Genomic DNA, 25,817 nt, shown 5'->3' on the forward strand with positions numbered 1-25,817 from the left:
CAGAGGTATCCAGCTAAGTCATATCCTAATTCTTGACCCACAGAAATTATGATGTATTTATTGTAAACTCAATTTTAGGGTAATATTTTACATAGCAATAGATAACTAATATACTCCCATACCAATCCATCACCCAAACCTATTTATCTATCTACCTTCCCTCCATTGTAGTCTGTCCTCTGATTTACCTATGATTTGCTCTTCCCTGAGCTACTTTGATAGTCTTCTAATTCACCCACGATGTTGGCCTCCCTTCAAATCCCATTGCACGTTGCAGAGTCATCTTTATAACATGCAAATCCAGTCATATCAGATAGTCTCTTGCTTCTAACCCTTTTGAGACTATAATCCTGTCTTCCATTCCAGGTTCAATATACAATATGCAGTCCCCTTCATTCAGTCACATTGAGTTTTCTTTTAGTTCTTCATGTTCAACATGTGTGCTTCCACTGTAGGGTGCTGATATGTTCTTTTGAATAGATTACATTTGCTCCCTTGTTTCTTTCCTTAAGGCTTACTTCTGTAAACACAGAGTTTAGATGAAGGATTCCTTTCTCAGGGACACCTTCTCTGATTTCCCTGACTTGATCAGATCCCCCTATTTATAGGTTTAGTACTTAGCATTACTGAAAAAATTGAAATTTTACTGTGTTTATAATATTGACCATCTCTATTGGACTGTCGATTTCAAGAGAGCAGGGACCATGCCTGTTTTGTTTACCCTTGCATTCCTAGGGCCTAGAATACTAGTTCAACCTTGCACCTGGTATAACAAAATAGTAATCCCCCTGGATGAGTGAATGAGAGAGGGAGGAGATGAAGGATGAATATAATCTTAAAAGACAGCCGTAGGCTTTGGTGTTAGAAAACAAGAAGAAAGCAGTTGAAAATACATTAAAGTAAATGGGTGAATTAATAATCTCAATTTATTGATGGAAAATCTAGTTCCGAAGTGAGATGATTAATCATAGTGCATCAGTAAGTCTCTTTACTCAGGTGTTTTTTGTTTATTTATCACCTGTTTATTCAATTTAAGGCTAGAAGGAACCAATATCATTTACTTCAATCTCCCTGTCTCCTTGAGAGAAAGTAATTGTCCACTGCCCTGTTGTTCAAGGATTGGGTCATTGGGTCATTTCCTGACGCTCTTAACTCCAACAAGTTCAGGAGATTTATAATTGGACTTTGATTAGCAAATAAGGGCTAGGGCCTCTCCAGGCAATGGGCATTTCTAAAGGCTACCTGACTCAGACCAAAGTTGTTTTATCTATGGTGAAATCTACCCTTACCACTGACAGTGGTGTCTATAAAGCAAAATTACAATGTTTACTACTTTAACAATATGAACTCAAAATGAGAGCTAAAAAGAGACCCAATTTTATAATATCAGATGTTCTTGTTTGATTTGGATGAATGCAAGCCTGTGACTAAACTCTTGGATTTGGCTATGACTATAAGAATGACTACCAAAATTCAGCCCTGACACCAAAATCAAAAAAATAAACAAAAACAAACAATAACAAAAAAATAATCTACCCAAATAACTTTGCATAAGCCAAGTTATTTATGTGCATTATAAAAGACAGTGAAACATTTTCTCTAATTGCTACAATTTTTAGAGAAGTCAGTACATTTAGTAATTGCATTAAATTGCTTAACTTAATTTAACAACATTAAAAATTAGTCACTTTACAAGCTTAAAAGTGCTTGTCTTTGTTCTACAAAGAAAATAATTTGGCGGTGCATTAATGTTATTAAAGGATATTGGATGATATTTAAAATAGAATAGACTACAATTTTTGAAGGTAGTGGAATCTTTGTATGCCAATGTAGTCCTTCAAGTTAGATGCTATGATTATGAATTTGACAAGAAATATTATTCTTTTGAACTAAGAATACACACTATTTAGTATAATATAGTTGCAGCTTATATTTTCTTTGCAGTTATAATCAAATTTTTCGGCATAATGGGAAAGAAAAGATACTGGTTTGATAATAAAAATTTGTTTTGCTGCACAATAAACTAGAAATATTTACTACTTGGAGGGTTATTTTATTCTGTTTCCACATTATGGAATAACTTTAGGAATGACAATAATGCCAAGTTGGTAGAATAATTTAAAAACTATTTTATAGTTTCAGGTAAGTTGAGAAAAATTAGTGATAACTGAGTCATCCATTTGACTTTTGATTTGAGAGTGGTGATGTCTTCTTTTTTTCAATAAGAGGGGAGTAGGGAAATATTTTGAGGATTTTACCGTTGATAGATTTTTTTTCTTTCTCTGGTCTGTGAGGTTCTAATGTGACACTTCCTGCCTATACTATTAGATGACCAAATACTTCAGTATTCATGTATTAACTTGAAATTTCCAAAACTAGCTACTACCTGATGATTTTCTCAGGGGGAAAAAAAACGATTACAGTAGTTGAATAGTTAGATATAAATACTTCTCTAACTAAAATAGTTTTATAGAGTAAAAGCATTTAGATTTAGAAAAAATGCATATATTTGAAAAATGTGTCTTTGAAAGATTAAATGAAGTGAGCTGATATATTTTCTTTTTAAAAATGATTTATTTTAAAATTTATATCCAAGTTGGTTAGCATATTGTGCAACGATGATTTCAAGAGTAGATTCCTTAATGCTCCTTACCCATTTAGCCCATCCCCCATCTTACAACCCCTCCAGCCACCCTCTGTTTGTTCTTCTATTTTAAGAGTCTCTTATGTTTTGTTCCCCTCCCTGTTTTTATGTTATTTTTGCTTCCTTTCCCTTATGTTCATCTGTTTTGTATCTTAAAGTCCTCATATGAGTGAAGTCATATATTTTTCTTTCTCTGACTAATTTTGCTTAGCATGATGCCCTCTAGTTCCATCCACATAGTTGCAAATGGCAGATTTCATTCTTTTTGATTGCCAAGTAATACTTCATGGTATATATATATATATATATATATATCTTTATATATATCCATTCATTGATGGACATTTGGGCTCTTTCCATACTTTGGCTCTTGTCAGTAGCACTGCTATAAACATTAAGGTGCATGTGCCCCTTTGAAACAGCACACCTGTATCCCTTGGATAAATACCTAGTAGTGCAATTGCTGGGTTGTAGGGTCGTTCTATTTTTAATTTTTTGAGGAACCTCCATACTATTTTCCAGAGTGGTTGCACCAGTTTACATTCCCACCAGCAGCACAAAAGAGATCCTCTTTCTCCACATCCTCGCCAACATCTGTTGTTGCCTGAGTTGTTAATGTTAGCCATTCTGACAGGTGTAAGGTGGTATCTCCTTGTGGTTTTGATTTGTATTTCCCTGATTATGAGTGATGTTGAGCATTTTAATGTGTCTGTTAGTCATCTGGATGTCTTCTTTGCAGAGGTGTCTATTCATGTCTTTTGTCCATTTCTTCACTGGATTATTTGTGTTTTGGGTGTTGAGTTTGATAAGTTCTTTATAGATTTTAGATACTAACCCTTTATCTGATATGTTGATTGCAAATGTCTTCTCCCATTCTGCCAGTTGCCTTTTAGTTTTGCTGATTGTTTCCTTCACCGTACAGAAGATTTTATGTTGATGAGGTCCTAATAGTTCATTTTTGCTTTTATTTCCCTTGCCTCCAGGGACGTGTTGAGTAAGAAATTGCTGCAGCTACGGTCAAAGAGGTTTTTGCCCGCTTTCTCCTAGGGGAAGGATGGCTTCCTGTCTTATGTTTTGGTCTTTCATCCATTTTGGGTTTGTTTTTGTGTATGGTGTAAGAAAGTGGTCCATGTTCATTTTGCTGCATGTCACTGTCCAGTTTTCTCAGCACCATTTGCTGAAGAGATGATCTTTATTCCATTGGATATTCTTTCCTGCTTTGTCAACGATTAATTGGCCATACGTTTGTGGGTCCATTTCTGGGTTCTCTATTCTGTTCCATTGATCTGAGTGTCTGTTTTGTGCCCATACCATACTGTCTTAATGATTACAGCTTTGTAATACAGTTTCAGGATTGCTTTGGCTGTTCAGAATCTTTCCTTGTTCCATACAAATTTTAGGATTGTTTGTTCCAGCTCTGTGAAGAATGCTTGTGTTATTTTGATAGGTATTGCATTGAATATGTAGATTGCTTTAGTAGTATTGACATTTTAACAACATTTGTTCTTCCAACGCAGGGCATGGATTGGAAAATATTTTTCTATTTTTTGTGTGTGTATCTTCTTCAATTTCTGTCATAAGCTTTCTATAGTTCTTAGTGTATAGATTTTTCACCTATTTGGTTAGGGTTACTCCTGGTTATTTATGTTTTTTGGTGCAATTGTAAATGGGATCTATTCCTTGATTTCTCTTCCTGTTGCTTCATAATTGGCATATAGGAATGTAACCGATTTGTGTGCATTGATTTTATATCCTGTGACTTTGCTGAATTCATGGATCAGTTCTAGTAGTTTTTGGGTGGAATCTTTTGGGTTTTCCATATAGAGTATCATATCATCTGCCAAGAGTGAAAGTTTAACTTCCTTCTTGCCAATTTGGATTCCTTTTATTCCTTTATGTTGTCTGATTGCTGAGGCTAAGACTTCCAATACTATGTTGAATAACAGTGGTGAGAGTGGATATGGCTGTCATGTTCCTGACCTTAGGGGGAAAGCTTTCAGTTTCTTCCCATTGAGGATGATATTAGTGATGAGTCTTTCATACATGGTTTTTATGATCTTGAGGTATGATCCTTAAATCCCTACTTTCTTGAGGGTTTTTATCAAGAAAGGATGCTGTATTTTGTCAAATGCTTTATCTGCATCTATTGAGAGGATTATGTGATTCTAGTCCTTTCTTTTAATGAGATGATGTATCACATTGATTGTTTTGTGGATATTGAACCAGCTCTGCATCCCAGATATAAATCCTGCTTGGGGGGCACCTGGGTGGCTTAGTCGGTTAAGTGTCTGACTTTCGCTTAGGTCATGATCTCACGGTTCATGGGTTCGAGCCCCGCGTCGGGCTCTGTGCTGACAGCCAGCTCAGAGCCTGGAGCCTATTTCAGAGTCTGTGTCTCCCTCTCTCTCTGATCCTCCCCTGCTCACGCTGTCTCTCTCTTTCTCTCTTCTAGAAATAAATAACAATATTTAAAAAAAATAAATAAATCCTGCTTGGTTGTGGTGAATAAGTCTTTTAATGTATTGTTGGATCTGTTCGGCTAGTACCTTGTTGAGGATTTTTGTGTCCATGTTCATCAGGGAAATGAGTCTGTAGTTCTCCTTTTTAGTGGGGTCTATGTCTTTTGGTATCAAGGTAATGCTTGCTTCATAGAATGAGTTTGGAAAGTTTCCTTCCATTTCTATTTTTTTGGAACATCTTCTAAAGCATAGGTGTTAACTCTTTTTTTAAAATGTTTGGTAGAATTCCCCTGGGAAGCCATCTGGCCCTGGACTCTTGGTTTTAGAGAGATTTTTGATTACTAATTCGATTTCTTTATTGGTTATGGGTCTGTTCAATTTTTCTATTTCTACCTATTTCAGTTTTGGTACTTTATGTATTTCTAGGAATTTGTCCATTTTGTCCATAATGCCCATTTTATTGGTGTATAATTGCTCATAATATTCTCTTATTATTGTTTGTATTTCTGCTGTGTTGGTTGAGATCTCTCCTCTTTCATTCTTGATTTTATTTATTTGGTCCTTTCCTTTTTCTTTTTGATCAAACTGGCTAGGGGTTTATCAATTCTGTTAATTCTTTCAAAGAGCCAGCTTCTGGTTCCATTGATCTGTTCTACTGGGTGTTTTGTTTTGTTGTGTAGTGTTGTGTTGTGTTTTTGTTTTTGATAGCATTGATTTCTGCTGTAATCTTTATTATTTCCTGAATTCTGCTGGCTTGGGATTTCATTTGCTGTTCTTTTTCCAACTTTTTAAGGTGTAAGGTTAGGTTGTGGATAGGAGACCTTTCTTCCTTGTTTAGAAAGGCCAGGATTGCTATAAACTTCCCTTTTATGACTGCATCCCAGAGGTTTTGGGCTGTGCTGTTATTATTTTCATTGGCTTCCTTATACTTTTTAATTTCCTCTTTAACTTCTCGGTTAGCTCATTCATTCTTTAGTATCCAAGTATTTGGTATCTTTCCAAATTTTTTCTTGTGGTTGATTTCGAGTTTCATAGCATTGTGTTCTGAAAATGTGCACGGTATGATCTTGATTTTTTTGTACTTGTTGAGGGCTGATTTGTGTCCCAGTATGTGATCTATTCTGGAGAATGTTTCCTGTGCATTGGAGAAGAATGTGTATTCCACTGCTTAAGGATGAAGTGTTTCAAATATATCTATTAAGTCCATCCAGTCCAGTGTGTCATTCAAAGCCATTGTTTACTTGTTGATTTTCTGTTTTGCTGATCTGTCCATTGCTGTAAGTGGGGTGTTAAAATCTCCTACTGTTATGTTATTATTAATGAGCTTCTTTATGTTTGTGATTAATTGATTTATATATTTGGGTGCTTCACATTTGGAGCATAATGTTTACAATTATTAGACCTTCTTGGTAGATAGACCCCTTAATTATGATATAATGCCTGTCTTTATCTCGTTATAGTCTTTATTTTAAAATCTAGATTGTCTGATATAAGTATAGCTACTCAGCTTTCTTTTGGGGACCATTAACATGATAGATGGTTCTCCATCCTCTTACTTTCAATCTGAAGGTGTCTTTAGGTTTTAAATGGATCTCTTGTAAACAGCACATAGATGGATCTTGTTTTTTTATCCATTCTGTTACCCTATGTCTTTTGTTTGGAGCTTTTAGTCCACTGACATTTAGAGTGGGCACTGAAAGATATGGATTTATTGTCATTTATGTTGCCTGTAGAGTTGGGGTTTCTGGTGGTGTGCTCTGGTCCTTTCTAGTCTTTGTTGTTTTTGGTCCTTGTTTGTTTTTTTTCCATCTTTTCTCCCCTCAGAGAGTCCCCCTTAAAATTTCTTGCAGGGCTGGTTTAGTGGTCACAAACTCTTTTAATTTTTGTCTGCTAAATTTTTATTTCTCCTATTTTGAATGACAGCTGTGCTGGATAAAGAATTCTTGACTGCATATTTTTTCTAATTCAGCATATTAGATATTTCTTGCCACTCCTTTCTGGCCTGCCAGGTTTCTGTGGCTAGGTCTACCGCAAACCTAATCTGTCTTCCCTTGTAGGTTAAGGACTTTTTTTTCCTTGCATGAATATTTTGTGAATATGACTATGACACACCTTGTTGATGGTCAATTTTTGTTGAATCTAATGGGGGTCCTCTGTGCTTTTGGATTTTGATGTCTGTGTCTTTCCCCAGGTTAGGGAAGTTTCCACTATGATTTGCTCACATAAACCTTCTACCCTTTTCTCTCTGTCTTCATCTTCTAGGACCCCTATGACTCTGATGTTACTCCTTTTTAATGAGTCCCCGAGTTCTCTAATTCCCTATGTTGTGCTCTTTTGCCTTAGTCTCCCTCTTTTTTCTGCTTCATTGTTCTCTGTAACTTTGTCTTCTATATCACTGATTCACTGCTCTGCTTTAGCCAACCTTGCCACCATGGCATCCATTTGAAATTGCAGCTCAGTTATAGCATTTTTTTATTTCACCCTGACTAGCTTTTACTTCTTTTATCTCCTTAGAAAGGGATTCTAATCTATTTTCAACCCCAGCTAGTATTCTTATTATCATGATTTTAAATTCTGGTTCAGACATCTTGCTTATATCTGTGTTATTTAAGTCCCTGGCTCTCATTTCTTCCTGTTCCTTCTTTTAGGGTGAATTCCTTCGTTTTGTCATCTTGAAGGAAGAAAAGGACTTAATAAAGTAAAAAAAAAAATTTCAAATTTAAAACAACACAAAAAATTAAATGAAGGATGCTAGATCTTAGGTGTGTTTTGATCTGGTTGTTGAAAGAAGCTTGATAGAATAGAGAAAAAAGGGAAATATAAGAAAAGGAAAAAAGAAAAAAAAGGAAAATGTTTGAAAACTTGAAAAAATGAACACAATAAAATAGAATAAAATGAAATGATTGAAAATAAAATAGAATTTAAAAAATAAAAACTATATTAGAAAACATTAAAAATATTTTTATAAAAACGAATAAAATATTTTTTCTCTTTATGTATTCAAGAATAAGAAAAGAAAAGAAAAAGAAAATAATTGGAAAGATGAACCCGCACACATAATGAAATACAATTGAAATTACATCCAGTTTCCCCTAGAAGTCAAATTGTGAACTGTAGTCTTAAAAGTAAGCAGGCAGAGTGACTTGTGGTGTTCCTTAAGAGCACAGTTGGCCCAGCTGGGTGGGGCTTAGCGTAACTGCTCTGTTCTCCACTAGATGAGGCTGCTTAGCTTAGGGTGGATCATTGTGGCGTGTGTAGGCGTGTATGTGCAAGCACAGGTGGGGTGAAAATGGAGTCATCCAGCTACCTAGTCTCTCGTATCAGAACTCTGTTCTCTCTCTGACTGTCAATCAAGCACCCCTCCCTTATCTTTGGCTTTCATCCACTCCCCAGTTCTACACTCTCTATGACCAAGTCATCAGGATGCCAGGTGGCACCTTTCTCCTGAGTTTTATCTCATAAGTGGCTGTGTTTCCTAACCCCTCACTTCTGAGGAACTGTGGCTTTGACTCACTCACACCCTCAGGGGGAGGATCTCGCCAAGCAATCGCCAGATACCTGCCTGCCCCCAATAAAGTTCATGCAAACATGTAACAGCAGAATTTCAGGGATCATGGTAAATCACAACACACATCTGGTGCGAGGCTTCATCCTTAATGCTGTTACAACACTAGCGAATGTGGTTGTTCTCTGGGCTCTGCTGGGATCTTTACCTGTGGGGAGGCTATACAGCCTCTACAAAATGTCCTCCTAGCAGGGGAACCGCCTCTCCCTGTGTGGCCCAATGACCCCTCAGACCTCACTGTCTGCTCCTGGGGATTCGCCCTTCCTACCAGAGCACCTCCAGGTATCAAGCTGCAGAGTTTCAGACTCTGCATCCCTCCGTTTATAGAGTCTTAATGGAATTTAAACTCCTTTTTCCTTTCCCCCTCTTTTGTTCAGTCCCTTGCATCTGTTTCCAATCTTCCTGCTTTTGGTGGGGACAGGGGGGGTGCTTTTTCCATACTCTTCCCCCATCTCTTTCCTCTCTCTGTAAGCAAAAACAGCTTCCTGCCCTACCCTGGCTTCTCTCTCCCCCAGTTCACCTCTCCACGCCGTGTACCTGCCAAATTCTGTGGTTCAGATTGTGCAGATTGTTGTGTTAATCCTCAGTTCAGTTTTCTAGGTATGCAAGATGATTTGGTGTTGATCTGGCTGCATTTCAGGGGTGAGAGACACACAAAAATATTCCATGCTATTCCACCATCTTGGCCCCCTCTATTAATACAGTATTATTAGCTAAAGACCGTATCTTACAGATTTACTTACATTTCTTTTTAACCTAATAATCCTTTTTCTATTCCAGGATCAAATCCAGGATACATTACACTTAGTTGTCTTGTCTCCTTTGGCTCTTCTTGAAGGTTGTGTCTATTTTTAAACTAGTCACTACAACTAAGGAGATGAGATATGTTGATTGAATGGGAATGAAGTCCCACCCAAACTCCTACTGGGAATGTGGAGGGTTTTTTTTTTCCAAAGGAAACTCTGGATCCTCTTATAAGGAAGAGGGAAGATAGATGTTGGGTAGCCAAAAGCAAATGTCCTCTTTAATGTTATCACACATATGGTGATTTTATAGAAATAACAGATAAATATTTTTTATTCTAAGTAAATGAATTTAATATAAAAGTTTCTCTCATATTCTTTAAATTATTCAATGTACCTATGTTTAATACATATATCATAGATGTCATTACCCATTTCATTATTTCAGGTTTCACATTAACTCTTATATTTTCTAAGACCCCACCTGCATAGGCCCTGGAAATCCAATATGCTATTAGAAGATCATGTATTTTCTAGAATCTTCAGTGAGGTACCATGTATCTAGGAATCACTTTGGAAGTAATTGCTTGACTGCATTGTTCCTTGGACCTAGTTGCCACTATTGCCAATGGATATCTGTCCTGTTTGAAGCTGTTGAAATTTGACTGTGTAACTACTTTAGCTAATGTTGTTACCAGTAAGAAAGAGACATCTGGTAGCTGGCCCACAACTCACAGCGAGGCCTTGGTGGGTTATTGTGCATGAATAATTTCACAGAATACCAACATCAGATAAGACTGCTCCTGTGACTGATGGATCAACACGGAAACAAGGCCACTCCACTACCATGTCTGAACACAGACAAAAACATGAACGTTGTTTAAACCATAGAGAGGACCAAACACTTATCTATCCTGGCTATTACGAGTTACTGCTCTTTCTTTGCCAATTATAGCCAAGCTTCACTTGATTCCTCCTGTTATAGAGAAGATTTATTAATACTCCCAATTACTGAGTTACTCCTGCTTCCTAACAGGATCCAATCCTAAGTAAACCTTTGTTTCCCTAACCTCTCCCCCACAGCAGCTAGCATAAGCTCAAATTCTAACATGAATTCTAACACCCTCCTACTGAGATGCCCATGGTTCCCCAATGGCATTGTTTTCTTCCTTGTTGCAGTGAACAATGAACCCAACTTCTTCAGTTCTTTGAAGAAGAATTGTTCTGATGTTCTTTGGCTTTTGGACATTAACACCAGTAAAATAGAACTCTTTGTTTTCATTCTTATGAAGCAAATAAGCTAATCAAGCCCTAACTTTGAAGCCAAGATCCCAGAAGAACTATTTCAGTAGAGTCACCTATACTTTTCAAGAGTACCACTTATACTGTTTGTCACCATTACTGTTGACAGCTGATTTTTTTGGTAAAGATCATTATCTATTTACCAGGTAAAATGTTTTTTCAAGGTAAGAAAAGGTGTTAGGGGTCAAGAGGCCTCAACATGAAGTTGACTGAATCCTAAAGTGCTCTAATTTTAAAAATTCACACAGATACCCTCTCTCCCCTCCCCCCATCCCCAGACTAATTCCACTAGGGTTGTTGGGTTGGGACAGTTTGGCTATTTGTCGTATCTATTCCCAATATCCTGCTACCATTTTGTGAGTTGTTACTGATCTAATTCATTGTATATTTTTTCCTTATGCTGTATCCTCTTCTGGCACATCCTCTCCTAAAATCTAACTTTCATTAGGCCCCCAATTCTCTGTTACTTAGGTATATCTCAACCTCAATAGTGGATAGAGTTTAAATATTTTCTCTTGCAAGGCTTTGGCTTTAATGCAAATCACAGGATGCAAAAGTACGTACACATAGTTTATTCCTTCCCAGTACCCACAAACATCTAATCCTAATCCAGATTGACACGTGTGTAGAGAGATGTTGTCTAACTCCACTGACCAAAAGCATCTGGGTTCCAGCTCTACTCAGGTGCCCTCGTACTGGCTCGTATTTCACTAAGAAAAATATGTGCTACACAATGGGATTTCCTTCTCATTACTCTTTCTGATCCCCTAGGAGTCCAATATGTTGTTTATCATATTCATTGAAATTAAGCTATGAGTATATACTTGATAATATTAAGAGAAAGGTTTGCCTCCTAGAAGGACCAATCTGAAGGATGTCCACCTCCCTTGTGTCCAGGGAAAGGACCTGCCATTACCACCAAGATGGAGGCACTGGTAGAATTTAGAATGAGCTACTCATTCTACTTAAGCTACTCTTCTAGAATGGAGCTTCAAGAAGTCCAGAGGGGTAGAACAAAGGCCACAAAAAAGAAGAGGAAAGGAATCCAAGATGCTCATCTTACATGGTCTTCTGACATCTAATTTCTTGTTTGTGATAGGTTCATAGAAAAGATGTTTCTTTCTGTTCACAGACTTCCATATGTGTGCTTATAGTGCATGCATATGCATATGTATACATAATACAATATCATAGTCCTTAAGTATACCTTTGTCGATTGAAAAGTCCTTGAAAAAACAGAGTGATGTTCAAAGCACATACAAGAAAAGCTTTCTTCACTGATAATTTGGTTATGACAACCTTTCTTGAAAAGACTAGGAAGTTTTACAAACTTTTTGTGAAAGCATTTTTAAAATTTCTTCAGGTATCTCTAAAGTATATACTAGCCATATTTAACACACACAGAAGTATACATTTGTTACTCTTCCTTAATATAAAAATTGTATTAATTAACCAAATTTAAGCAGAGATTTTGGGCCTGTTTATATTTTATTACTATGACCTGTTGCGCTAATAAAATCCCTAGGAGAACCAAGTTACTTTAATGCACTGACCATAGAATCCTGTGCCTTTTCCCCTGAGTCCTCATACCATTTGAATGTCCTTAGTTTTAAAAACTTACTGCTTACCTCCACCATGAAACTCCTTTGCTGCTTTTCCTTTTTTTCTAATTCTCAAGGACAAGTTATTTGTTCATTCAAAAGTAGATAGTTGAGAGCTACTAAGTGCCAGGCGCTGTGTTAGACATGGAATGTAACCGTCAAGAATGCATTTTGTCCTCTGCTCTTCTCTATAATCAAAAGAGCTAAAATTAACTGAGAACTTAATGTGTGCCAGGTCCTATTCTAAGTACTTTATGTGTATTCTTTCTTGTAATCCTTACAACCAACTTAAGAGATAGTTTTAATTTAATCCCTATTTTACAAATATGCAGCATAGTGTAGAGAGGGTAAACAACTTGCTCAATGTAATACAATAGAGAATAAGCCCATGCTAAGCTACCTATATTATTATAGGTAAAATTCTGAAAAAATTCCCTTAGGAAAAATACCATAAGAGAGGTACAAATTAGTTTTCCTTGGAAGATGTAAAATCTCTTGTAGAGTGGATGAAATTTGTAAATGTGGATATGAGCAGAGGGATAAGATTGTAAAAAGATTTACCATTTACACATAATATTCAGAATATTGAAATACATTTTCTCAAAACAAAGTCATAATCTATTTTTAACTACTGCTGTCATCAATTAGCTTTATTTTGTATATCTAAAATTACAAAGCAGGATTATTTAAAAGACATTCTATCACCCAGGGGTGCCTGGGTGGCTTAGTCGGTTAAGCGTCCGACTTTCGCTTAGGTCATGATCTCGCGGTTCGTGGGTTCGAGCCCCGCGTCGGGCTCTGTGCTGACTGCCAGCTCAGAGCCTGGAGCCTGTTTCAGTCTGTGACTCCCTCTCTCTCTGACCCTCCCCTGCTCACGCTGTCTCTCTCTCTCTCCTAGGAATAAATAAAACATTAAAAAAAAAAAAAAGATATTCTGTCATCCAGATCTGAAGAAGTTTGAGGGACGCCATGCTTTGTTTTCTGGGATGCATGGTAGGAAACGCACAGCATCGGTACTGTCCTTATCTGCTGTCTTCGGTCTCTTCCCATTCTACACTTTCTCTGGGTGCTAAAGATAATTTTTCAAATGGATAATCATGGATAATGCACTTAGCTAAATTTAAATTTATTATAGCTATATTTAGATAATAAAACGGTTCTATTGAAAATAGGACTCATTTCTATAGAACAAAAATTTAATCTCTGTGTAATGTTGATTAGGGAATCTGGCACGCTCTTGATATGGAATTAGAATTAAATTACTTAATACTTATTGAATTGTTTTAGCTTTTCAATTTTGTCTCCCCACTTCTTTGTCCCATTTGTTTATCTCCTTGATTGGCTTGTTTGGGATTTTTCCAATCACTGCATTTTTCACAATAATATTTTTTCTAATTCCTTTAAGCTAAAATATAAACACTAAGTAGAAAAATATAAGCCTGCAAAGGGACTTTAGCAGCTTTGTTTTCTGGTTATTTACTTGTTTAGGAAATCGTTATTTAGTTTGCCGGAAAGCAATGCTGTTTATAAATAGTAGAATTACTGTTGGAATTATGATTTTCTTTAAAACTGTAACATGTAATCTTTAAGTGAAAATTTTAACATGTAAGAACATCCAGGTATTGTCATAAATAATGTTAATCTAATAAAATATGAAATTTACACATTTTAATGTTTATTTCAGGTTGGAGTATACCAATAAATATGCTGTTACTGGTCAAACAAGCCACTTCCTTACGTTGCTGTCTTCAATCAAAATGTTGACTGTTGTAGGTAACTTGTCTCCTCTTTTCACTTCAAATAGTTGAACTTTGCTGCAACATGCTGGGAACTGAATGGCTCTCAATTTAGAAGATTCGTGGTGTATAAAAAATATTCAGTACATGAAATTAAGACTCATTTCCATGTAACCATGTAAGAAACCCCCTGTGTGCATTTTGGTTCTTTATCTATAACAAATCATTTTAATTTGAGAACGCTTATGTAAATATGAATAAGTACAGTATACAAGTCTTGTGTGTTATAATACAAATTGTAAATGTTTGAGTGTATTGGCAACTGTAAGTTTTCTAGTTGAATATTGAGATAAAAGCATCCTTTATTCAGATGTTAGAGCCTTACAGATTTTTTAAGTAGGAGAGATGATACAACTTTATGTGTAGTTAGATTGGCAGATAGAGGTTGTGCCAGGCCTTGTCTCTCTCTTTTATTTTTTGAGAGAGAGAGAGAAAGAGAGAGCGAGCACATGTACCTATGCATGCATGCATGTGTGCGAGAGTAAGGGAGGAGTGGGGGAGAGGGAGGGAGAGAGAATCTTAAGTAGCCTCTGCACCCAGCACGGAGCCCATTGCAGGGCTCTATCTCACAACCATGAGATCATGACCTGAGCTGAAATAAACACTTACCCCACTGAGCCTCCCAGGTACCCCAGGCCTTGTCTTTAAAGAAATATTTTTTTCTAATTTTTTAAAACTTGAAATTAAGTCTAAGAAAACAAAGATTTTAATATATATTACGGCCTCCTTAGAAGTACTTAAAGAACCTGAAATAATTGTAAAATAGTCATCATTTTCATCAACTGAGGCTATGCTGCCATAAGAAAACAATCCCCAAATCTCAGAAGCTTGAAACAACTAAGTTTATTTCTTGGTCTTTTAACGCATCTTGCATCGGTCAGTTGTAACTCAGTTTGATGTTGTCTTCATTCTGGAGCCCATGCTAAGGGAGCAGCCTCTACCTGGAACATTGCCAGTCTCATGGTAAAAGAAAATGAAGAATGTATTGGATTCATCCAATGGCTCTTGAAGTTTCTACTTGGAGGTGGCGTATCTGGCTTCTCATATGTTATTTGCCAAATGAAATCATGTGCAAAGCCTGATGTCATGAAGAAGCACAAAATATTTTGAACAATAATAAAATATAATTGACCATACTCCACATTCTTGGTCACAAATACTCATTTCCTTCCCTTTAGCATGTAAAATATACTCATTCTGTATCCAAAGTAGACAACTCTATAGTCTCATCCAATCACACTATCAGACTCAAAATTCAAGATATTATGATAGTTTCTCTAGAAAGCATGGATATGACTCCTTTCAGGACAATGGATATATTTTTACTTAATCCAGTGGGATTGAGATTTCTCTTACATGCAGCAGAAAACATTACAAGTTATAAAAATCTAGTATATTCGTCTAAAATAAATAGAACTCTGACAAAGCAGTTTCTTCATGATGGACTACAACTGCAACAGACCGATTTTTAAGACACTCTAAAATGTAAACTGCCTCTGAAATTCTTTTCAAGTATTATTTTAAATAATAAAAGACAACTTAAAACTTTATCAGAAACAAATGGATATACTATTACCATCATGGCATCATAACTTGATGTTTTATTATTTAAAACTCAAGATATTGATTATGATGATGCAAAGATCATTCAGTAGGGAAACAATAATCTTTGGAGCAAATGGTTCTGGAACTACTGGACATCCACACGCTAAAGAATAAAATTGTATCTCTATCTCATCTTATATTCAAAAATTAACTCACAATGGATCAGAGCCAAAAATGTAATGGCTAAGACTATAAAACTTTTAGGAGAAATCGTATGTATCAATCATCATGATCTTGGATTAAGCAATAGTTGGCTAGATATATCACCAAAAATATAAGCCACACACAGAGAAAAGATAATTAGGTCATCAAATTGAAAAAAAAATCTGCTTCAAAGGACATACTCAAAAAAATGAAAAATTGGAAGAATGGGAGAAAATATTTACAAAATATTTATATGATAAAAGACTTGTATCCAGATAATAAAACACTATTACTAATCAATAATAAAAAGACACATAACCCAATTTAAAAGTGCAGAAAGGATCTGAATAAACATTTCTCCAAATAAGATATACAAATAACCAATATACATAAGAAAAGGTGTTCAATGTCCTTAGCCACTGGATAAAAATCAAATCCATGATGATATACAAGTTCCCATCCACTAAAATGGCTATGATTTTAAAAAGACAGATGTTGGTTAGGATGTGGAGAAATTGCAACCCTCATACACAGTTGATGGAAATGTAAAATGGTACAGCTACCTTAAAAAACAGTTTGGCAGTTCCTCTAGAGATTAAATATAGAGTTACCATAGGACTTAGTTTTTCCACTTACAGGTATATTCCCAAGAGAAATGAGAGTGTGTATGTGTATGTATATATACATATATATATATGTGTATGTATATATACATACACACACAAAAATTTGTATATGAAGGTTCATAGCAGTATTATAATATTCAAAAAGTGGAAACAAACTAAACAATGTTGATATATACTACAACATGGATGAACTTTAAAAACATGCTAAGTGAAAGAAGCCAGACACTAAAGACCACATATTGTGTGATTCCATTTATGTTAAATAGATAGACAAGTATGTAGAGACAAATATTAGTGATTGCCAGAAGCTGAGGATAAAGGGAAATGAGCAATGTCTGCTAATGGGCACAGGGTTTCTTTTGGTGTTGATGAAAGTATTCTGGAATTAGTTAGTGATGATGATTGTACAACTCTATGAAAATACTAAAAACCTTGGGATTATACATTTTAAAGGGATAGATCTTATGGTATATGAATTATGTATCTATAAAACAAAAAATTAAAAGCTATGTGTGCCAGCTGAAAAAATTTAATTATGTTTCTATACAATGATAATACAGAAAATAGAAAACATTATTCTATTCAAAGTACCAACAAAAAGAATTAAATACTTTTGGAATAAATTTAATATTAATAAAAGAAATATAAGCCTATAACACTGAAAATTTTAAAACTTTATTGAGAACAATTAAAGAAGATCTAAATTAATGGAAAAACATTCTGTGTTCATGGATTGTAAGATTCAGTATGGTTAAGGTGAAAATTGTCCACTACTTGAGCTATAGATTCAATGTAATCCCTGTCAGAATTTTTGGTGCCTTTTTGTATAAGTTGACAAGCAGATTCTAAAGTTTATATGGAAATGCAAAACACCTACAATTGCCAAAACAGTTTTGAAAATTGGAGGACTTTCACTTTTCAGTTTCAGAACTTACTATAAATATAGTTATCAGGACAGTGTGGCACTGACATAAGGGTAGACATACAGATGAATGGAACACAATTGAGAGTCCAGAAATAAATGTGTACATTCATAGTCAATTGATTTTTGAGAAATATGCCGAGGGCATTCATCGGGGAAAGTATAATCTTTTCAACAAATGAATTTGGGACAATTGGATACTCACATGAAAAAACATGAACTTATACTCTCATTTCATACCATACATAAAAATAATAGTCTTAAATGTAAGCCAAAACAAACAAAACTTTTAGAATAAAACATAGTAAGGAAATCTTTGAGAACTTGGGTTAGGCAAAGAGTTCTTAGCTATTTCTTTGCACAGCCTATAAAAGAAAAAAATTAACACATTGAACATCAAAATCCAAACTTTTTCATTTCAGAAGTCACCATTAAGAAAATGAAAAAGTAGGTATGCCTAGTTGGCCCAGTCGGTTAAGCAACTCTTGATTTTGCTCAGGTCATGATCTGATGGCCATGGGATTGAGCCTGTATCTGGTTCTACACTGATGTGAAGCTTCCTTGGGATTCTCTCTCCCTCTTTCTCTCTGCCTCCAATCCCTGCTCATGCCCATCTCAAAACAAATAATAAATAAACGTTAAAAAAAGGAAAATGAAAAAATAAGCAATAGATTGAGAGGAAACAATATCTGATAATGGTCTTGCACCCAGAATTTTCCAAGAACCATTAAAACTCAACAAACAACTCAATAAAAAAATGTGTTAAAGATATGAACATTTTATCAGAATATATAGGAATGGCTATTGAGCATATGAAAAGATGCTCAATAGCTTTAGTTATTAGGGAAATGGAAATTAAAACCACAATGAGATGCTATTTCTCACCCACTACACTAGCTATAGTAACTAAAAAACAAATGTTTGTGAGGATGTAGACAAATGGAACATTTATACATTGCTGGTTGGAACATAAATTCTGTAGCCATTTTTGAAAAGTTTGAAAGTTTTTCAAAAAGTAAAAACTATCATGTAAGCCAGTAGATCAACTCCTGGGTATCTACTGACGAGAAATGAAAACATAAGCCTACACCAAAACTTGCATGTGAATGTTCATAATAATATTGTTTATAATAGCCAAGAACTGAAAACAATTCAAATGTTTATTCACTATATTATATTCATATAATTGAATATTATTTCAGCAATAAAAATAATGTACTACTTACAGAGTCTACATTATAGATAAACAATGCAAAGTGAAAGGAACACATATTGTGTGATTGTGAACACATATTGTATGATCCTATTTATAGGATATGTCTAGAAAAGACAAATTTATAGAGATAGAAAGTAGATTAGTGATTGCTGGGTCTGGAAGTAGGAATCTGGATTTAGTGTAAATGGGTTTGAGGGATCTTTTTGGGGGAATCAGATTGTTCTAAAAATGATTAATGGTGAAGATTGCACCACTAAGTAAACTTGCTAAAAATGACTTAAATTGTTCCCTTGAAAAGGGTGGATTTTGTGATACATACTTTTTATAGCAGTAAAGCTGTTTTTTTCTTTAAATATCACATGGTAATGTACAAAACACAGCAAGAGGATGAGGACAGAACAATTAAAAAATGGTATCTTGGGTTTTGCTGCCAATTTAAAAGGATCACAACAATGAGATGATACCAAAATGATTTAAAATAATTTCTTTTTTGGTGCTTTAATTTCTGTCTTTGGTGGCCAGATTCAGTGGTGACCACAGAATGTCTGTCATTTAGGAGCAAATATGCAGAAGGTCTGACACTGTCTAAGGATATTGAAAAATGAAAGTCACAGAAAAAAAAAAAACAAACAACCCTGCAAAAATTCTCCAAAAGTTCCACTAGGTGCTACCATTTTCTAAGTCTTTTTAGGTCTTCATTTTGTCAATTACTTTATAATTTATACAGTTTCATGTAGTTGTTGTTTACTCTAAATTTTCTCTAAAGTTATTTTCCAGGACCCAGATACTGTTTCACAGTGAAGATTTGTTTTTCTCTGACTTTCTGAATTGAAATAATTTACTCTAAAGTAGCTTATGGAGATAATCATTTTGAAAACAAAGCATTGTATTTCTGGAGAGAATATTAATTTGGATGGTTTATTCAATAACTATAGTAGTTAATACTCCTATTTAGTTCCTCTCTTTGAGATATAGTTGGTTTTATTTACTCATTCATGGGCCTATGCATTGATTCAGCAAATATCTATTAAGTACCTATTCTTACCTAGCACTTGGCTAGATGCTGGGATTATACCAGTGAACTCCATATGAGTAAAGGAAAAACATAAACAAAGAAACAGTTATTTCACAAGATAAAAGGTCATACAAGAGTGACCAAAGAACCTGATGTAGACTGTTCTATAGGTAGTCTCTGGGGAGGTAACAGGTGAGCTAAGATCTGAATGATAAGAAAAAACACCCGTCATGTGAGGATTTTTGAAAAGAGCATTTTAGTCTACAGGACTATAAAAGACCTCTAGGAGTAATTGTGCCTGGACTGTTTCTGAGAATATAGAAGCCAATGTAGTTGGAATGTGATGATGCATGAGTTGTGTTTTGTAGGTCATAAAAAATAGCATGCATTTTGGTCAAATTGCAAGAGGCACTGTAAAGTTTTAAGCAGGGCAGTAACATAGTCTGATTTATATTTCAGATAGGTCAGTTAGGCTGTTCAATGGAAGCTGGAATGGAGAGGGAGATAGACTGCAAAGTGAAAACAAAAAGACTAATTGAAAGACTTTTGTAATAGTAAAAGAGATGGTAGTATCTTGGACCATGATAAAAGCAGTAAAGATGAAAAAAGATGACTAGATTTGTTATTTTTCTTTAAAAGTTAGTTAATTGTACTTCTAAATGGGTTAAAGTGTTGGGGAGATTAGATAAATCAAAGAGGACTTTTAAGTATTTGATGCCAAGAACTGAGAAGATGGTGGTCTCATTTACTAAGACGAGGATGATTGGAGGAGAAACAAATTTGGGAAGGGAAAAAACAGTTTTCCTGTTTTGAAAAGGTTGAATTTGTGATCCTGTTCATCATCCCAGTAGAATATCAAGTAGGCAATTATATGTTTAATCTGGAGCTCAAAGGAGAGGTCATATGATTGGACACATGTATCTGAGGGTTACTGCATATAGAAGGTATTTAAATCCATAATTTATTTTTAAAAGTTTGTTAATGTATTTGGGGAGGGAGAGGCAGAGAGAAAGGGAGAGAGAGAGAGAGAGAGAGAGAGAGAGAGAGAGAGAGAGAGAATCCCAAGCAGGCTCCATGCTGTCAGCGCAGAGCCTGAAATAGGGCTTGATCTTACTAACCGTGAGATCATGACCTGAACTGAAATCAACAGTTAGATGCTAAACCCATTAAGTCACCCAGGCACTCCAAAATGTCTCCATTTTTAGAGAGAAGCTGACAGTCCAGGTCTTCATGTGATATCTCACACTTTAAATATATTGGCTGGGAGCTTGGTTTCAAGACAGAAGTGTGGAAAGATCCTGAGCTCATCTCCTCCCCTGGATACAACACCACACACAACTAACTATGTTTGGGATAATTCTCACCAAAGGAGGCCTGAAAACTGGCTGAACAGCGTACCCAAAAGGGACACCACCAGGATGGGCAGAAGAAGCAGAGACATGGTCTCACTAAGGGAAAAAAACTGCACCCCAGGCATGGTGCTCTGTGGTCTGGAGGGATCTCAAAGGTACACACTTTTCCCTGTGTGAGAGATTTAGGCTGCATATCAGGTATCCCAACCCTTAGATCCTGCACAAGAGAAAGGACCTCCTGAAACATCTGGCTTTGAAAAGCAACAGAGAGGGGCACCTTGGTGGCTCAGTCAGTTAAACATCTGACTCAGTTTTGGCTCAGGTTACAATCTCACAGTTCATAAGATCGAGCCCTGCTTTGGGCTCTGCACTGACAGTATGGAGCCTACATGGGATTCTCATTCTTTCTCTCTCTCTCTCTCTCTCTCTCCCTACCCCCCCCCAACTAACTAAATAAATAAAAGAAAATAAAAGCAACAGAGAGTATGTCTAGGAAAACTATAGAACTATACATATAGGAAAACTCACTTTTAAAGGTGCAGTATGCAGACTCACTCAACCTAGAAACCAGCACAAAAACACCAGATTAAAAAGCCCAAAGACCAGTGGTAAAGGAAAACCACTTACTAATCTTGGCATGCCAGCAGGCTGGCAGCTGGGCCTCTGGGGACTGAAATACTGCTGGCAGCCACATTTGCCAGCTCATTCTGCCCTGCTGATCCCAGTGCTATTGAGCACCATTTTGTAATCTTCCTTCTAGACTATGTCGGGGGTGTGCCCCACTGAGAGTCTGCCCAACCATACGTCTTGCCAGGCCTTGGAGCTGATAGAACAGTAACCCTGCCCACCAGTGCGTCCATGGGCAGTCATGGCTAAGACTCATAGCCAGCCTCAGTCAAGGCCAGCCCTATCTACCAATATGCTCACAGCAGTCACAGCTCTGCCACAACAGAAGGGTGAATACAGCCCACACAGGGAACAACCCTGAGGCACCTTACTCTGGTAGCCAGTAGCAATTGTGTTTCTAGGCCCCACAGGACATCACCTACATAAGGTCACTCCGTCAAGACTGGAAAAACTGCCTAAGACAGAAACAAACACAAGAGTAGGCAAAATGAGACAGAGGAATATGTTCCAAATGAGAGAACAAGACAAAACCTCAGAAAAAGAACTAAAAGAGTAATCTATCCAATAATAAGTCAAAAGTAATGGTCATAGATATGCTTACCAAACTTGGGAGAATGGATGAACACAGTGAGAACTATAACAGATATACAAAATATAAGAAGGTATCAATCAGGACTGAAGAATAAAATAACAGAAATGAAATATACAGTACAGGGAATAAATAGCAAATTTAATGACACAGAACACATCAGTGATCTGGAAAACAGGGTAGTGGAAAGCACCCAAACTGTCCTGCAAAAAGTAAAAAGCTTTTTAACAATGAGGATAGTTTAAGGGACCTCTGGGACAACATCAGTCATACCAACAGGGGTCCTGGAAGGACAAGAAAGAGACAAAGGGGCAGGAAACTTATTTGAAGAAGTAATAGCTGAAAACTTCCCTAATGTGAAAACAGATATCCAGGTCCCAGGAGTAACAGACTCTCAAGAACTCATAGAGATCCATACCAAGACACATTGCAATGAAAATGTCAAAAATTGGGGTGCCTGAGTGGCTCAGTTGGTTAAGCAGCCGACTTCGGCTCAGGTCATGATCTCACGGTTCATGGGTTCGAGCCCTGCATGGGGCTCTGTGCTGACAGCCAGCTCAGAACCTGGAGGCTGTTTTGGATTCTGTGTCTCCCTCTCTCTCTGACCCTCCCCTGTTCACCCTGTCTCTCTCTTTCAGAAATAAATAAAACATTTAAAAAAATTTTTAAAAAGAAAATGTCAAAAATTAAGGATAAAGAATCTTCAAAGCAGCAGGAGAAAAGCAATTAGTTACCTGTAAGGGAACCACTGTGAGACCATCAGCTGATTTTTCATTAGAAACTTTCCAGGTCAAAAGGGAGTGGCATGGTATATTCAAAGTGCGGAAAGGAAAAAGCTTACAGTCAAGGGTAATCTACCCAGTAAGGTTATCAGTCAGAATTGAAGGGGAGATAGAGGTTTCCATGTGGTGTTGGGAAAACTGGGAAGCTACATGCAAAACAATGAAACTAGACCTTTTTTTTTTTTTTATCATGTATAAAAATAAACTCAATATGGTTTGAAGACTTACCTATAAAACCTAAAATCATAAAACTCCTGCAAGAAAACATAGGCAGTAGCTCTTTGACATGGGTCTTAGTGACATTATTGTGGATCTGTGTCCAAGGACAACACAAGCAAAAATAAACAAATGGAATTACATCAAACTAAAAATGCTTTTGCATATTGATGGAAACCAACAAAATGAAAAGAGAACCTAGTGAATGGGAGAAGATATCCAAAGATGATATATATGAAAGGGGTTAACATACAAAATATATAAAGAACTAATAAAACTCAATATAAAAATATCTAACTTAAAAGCAGGCAGAAGACTTATATAGGCATTTTTCAAAGAAGACATAGATGGCCAACAGGCACATGAAAAGGGGCTCAACATAATTAGCCATCAGAGAAATGCAAATTAAAACCACCATGAGCTATCACTTAACTGTCAGAATGGCTAGTTTGAAAAAGAGAAGAAATAACAAGTGTTTATGAAGATGTAGAGAAAAGGGAACCCTCATGCACTGCTAGTGGGAATTTAAGTTAGAGCAGTCACTATGTAAAACAGTATGGAATTTCCTCAAAAAATTAAAAGTAAAACTAATGTATGACCCAGAAATTGCACTTGTAGGTATTTATCCCAAGAAAGGGAAAATGCCAATCCCCCCAAAAATATATATCACTATGTTTATTGCAGCATTATTTCCAATAGCTATGATACGGAAGCAACTTAAATGTCCACTGATAGATGAATGGATAAAGAAGATGTGGTGTGTGTTTGTGTGTTTGTGTGTATGTGTGATGATTCCCAGAGGGGACGGGATGAGGGAGGTGGACAAAATAGGTGAATGGGATTAGGAGGTACCCTCTTCCAGCTATAGTATAAATAAGATGTGGGGATATAATTTTACAGCCTAGGGACTATAGTCAATGATATTGTAACAACTTTGTATGGTGACAGATGGTAACTAGACTTGTGATGACCATTTTGTAATGTATGTAAATATGAAATCAGTATGTTGTACATCTGAAGCTAATATAATATTTTATGCCAGTTATTCTTCAAAAAATGTTGACAAATTATTCACAATTTAAATAACATAATGTTCAAACAAATCATTAGGAATTTTACTGTAAAGCTCGTAGCATGGAAAGCTCATGGAATGGGCTATCAAAGACTTTAGTTCTTGTCTTTCTTTAACCTAACCAGATACTTTAACTTTCCTGGCCTTAATTTTTAATATTATTAAAAGTACACTTCCATGACCCAGTGTCAAGCATGATAATTAAAATTTATGAAATACTAGCAGTGATCAAGTCCTATGGATCTGAAGAGTAAATGCTAGATGGAACCATATGAAATTACTGATAATTGGCTGTTTTGGATCTACAAAAACATTAGTTTCATGTTATTCAACCTTATAGTTTTGTTTCACTTGTGTCTGAAAGTACGATGAACCATGCATTGCTGTGCTGAGCCATATTAGAATCTGAGGCTAAATAAATAAATAAATGAGTGAGTGAGCGAGTGAGTCAGTTCTCCTACATTTTATAGTGAGGTCAGGAATTTGGCCAGAAACCCGTAGGCAGAGGACAAGAGCATTAATGGAGACAGAGTAATGATTTGCCTTTTATTCTGCTGTAGCAGCAGCTAATTTGATCTGACTGAGATCCTGTTTCTAGGTTTCTCACTTAGGCATTCATTCTGTAGACAGGCCTCCTGGTGTCTCATACCTGAGTCCACTTAGGATTCTGACTTGGATCGGAGTCATTTATATGTACGAAGATTATAAGCCTTCATTATTTGTAAAACAATAATACTTTGAAGTAAACAGCTCAAGTTCAAAGTGAAAAGAAATGAATGATATCAACACTTGTACATTCATTTTTACCCAGAATAGTTAACTGAGTTTAGCATAAACCAAACATAAAGTGTAACTATGCACCAACTCTTTGAATCTGAGTTCAGCATCTCATGTATACCAGGTATAGGGTACTTATCAATAATTACCTTACTAGTTTAAAGTGGGCCCTTATAGTAATCCACATTGTAGTTTTTCCCCCCATTCCCTTAGGCAATTAATTTTAAGCTATAGCTAATGCATGCAATCCAGATGTACATTGATTTCAGGCTGTATTACTTGGTGTCAAATTCAGTTCTTTAGTCCATAAGGAACATGAGAGTCCTACACCATTTGTGTCAATATAGTACTTTGTGCTTAAACATGTAGTATATTTACTGAGAAAATATGTAGAGTCACCTCATATACAGAAGGATATAAAAGGGTTTTTAGTTCAAGAAATGTAATAGGTTTCAATACAGAATTGTTGAGTGAATTAATATGTATTGAATATTTACCATATGCTTGATACTATGATATCAAAATATAAAAAGCCCTGCTCTGGCAGGAAAGTATGGGAATATCAGAGTATGGGGGTGATGTTGGTAGGACGGCAGTGGCAGTGGCAGTGGCGGTCTTTCATTCTGTCAGTTTCGTGGAGTGGTTTTAGTCCTTTATCCTAGAATCTTAGTCTTAAATCTAGTCTTCCTGGTTCTGGTCACTATCACTCCTAGCAGTCTGTGAACTCCCCCAAATCCCTTTTATGACCTGCATCTCATTAATTG

The 25,817-nt window shown here is 36.1% G+C and overlaps 1 long non-coding RNA gene across 1 annotated transcript in view; it reads left to right on the plus strand.

Moving 5' to 3' along the window:
* Window positions 1-25,817, plus strand: part of LOC120238636 — a 78,144-nt gene that overhangs the window by 2,762 nt on the left and 49,565 nt on the right. The window contains exon 2 of the long non-coding RNA XR_005530281.1: window positions 13,999-14,083. This is a non-coding gene — a long non-coding RNA (uncharacterized LOC120238636). The remainder of the gene's footprint in view (window positions 1-13,998; window positions 14,084-25,817) is intronic.

Source organism: Hyaena hyaena, unplaced genomic scaffold (assembly GCF_003009895.1).
Source record: "Hyaena hyaena isolate Hyena2069 unplaced genomic scaffold, ASM300989v1 scaffold_212, whole genome shotgun sequence".
Taxonomy (NCBI): Eukaryota; Metazoa; Chordata; class Mammalia; order Carnivora; family Hyaenidae; genus Hyaena; species Hyaena hyaena.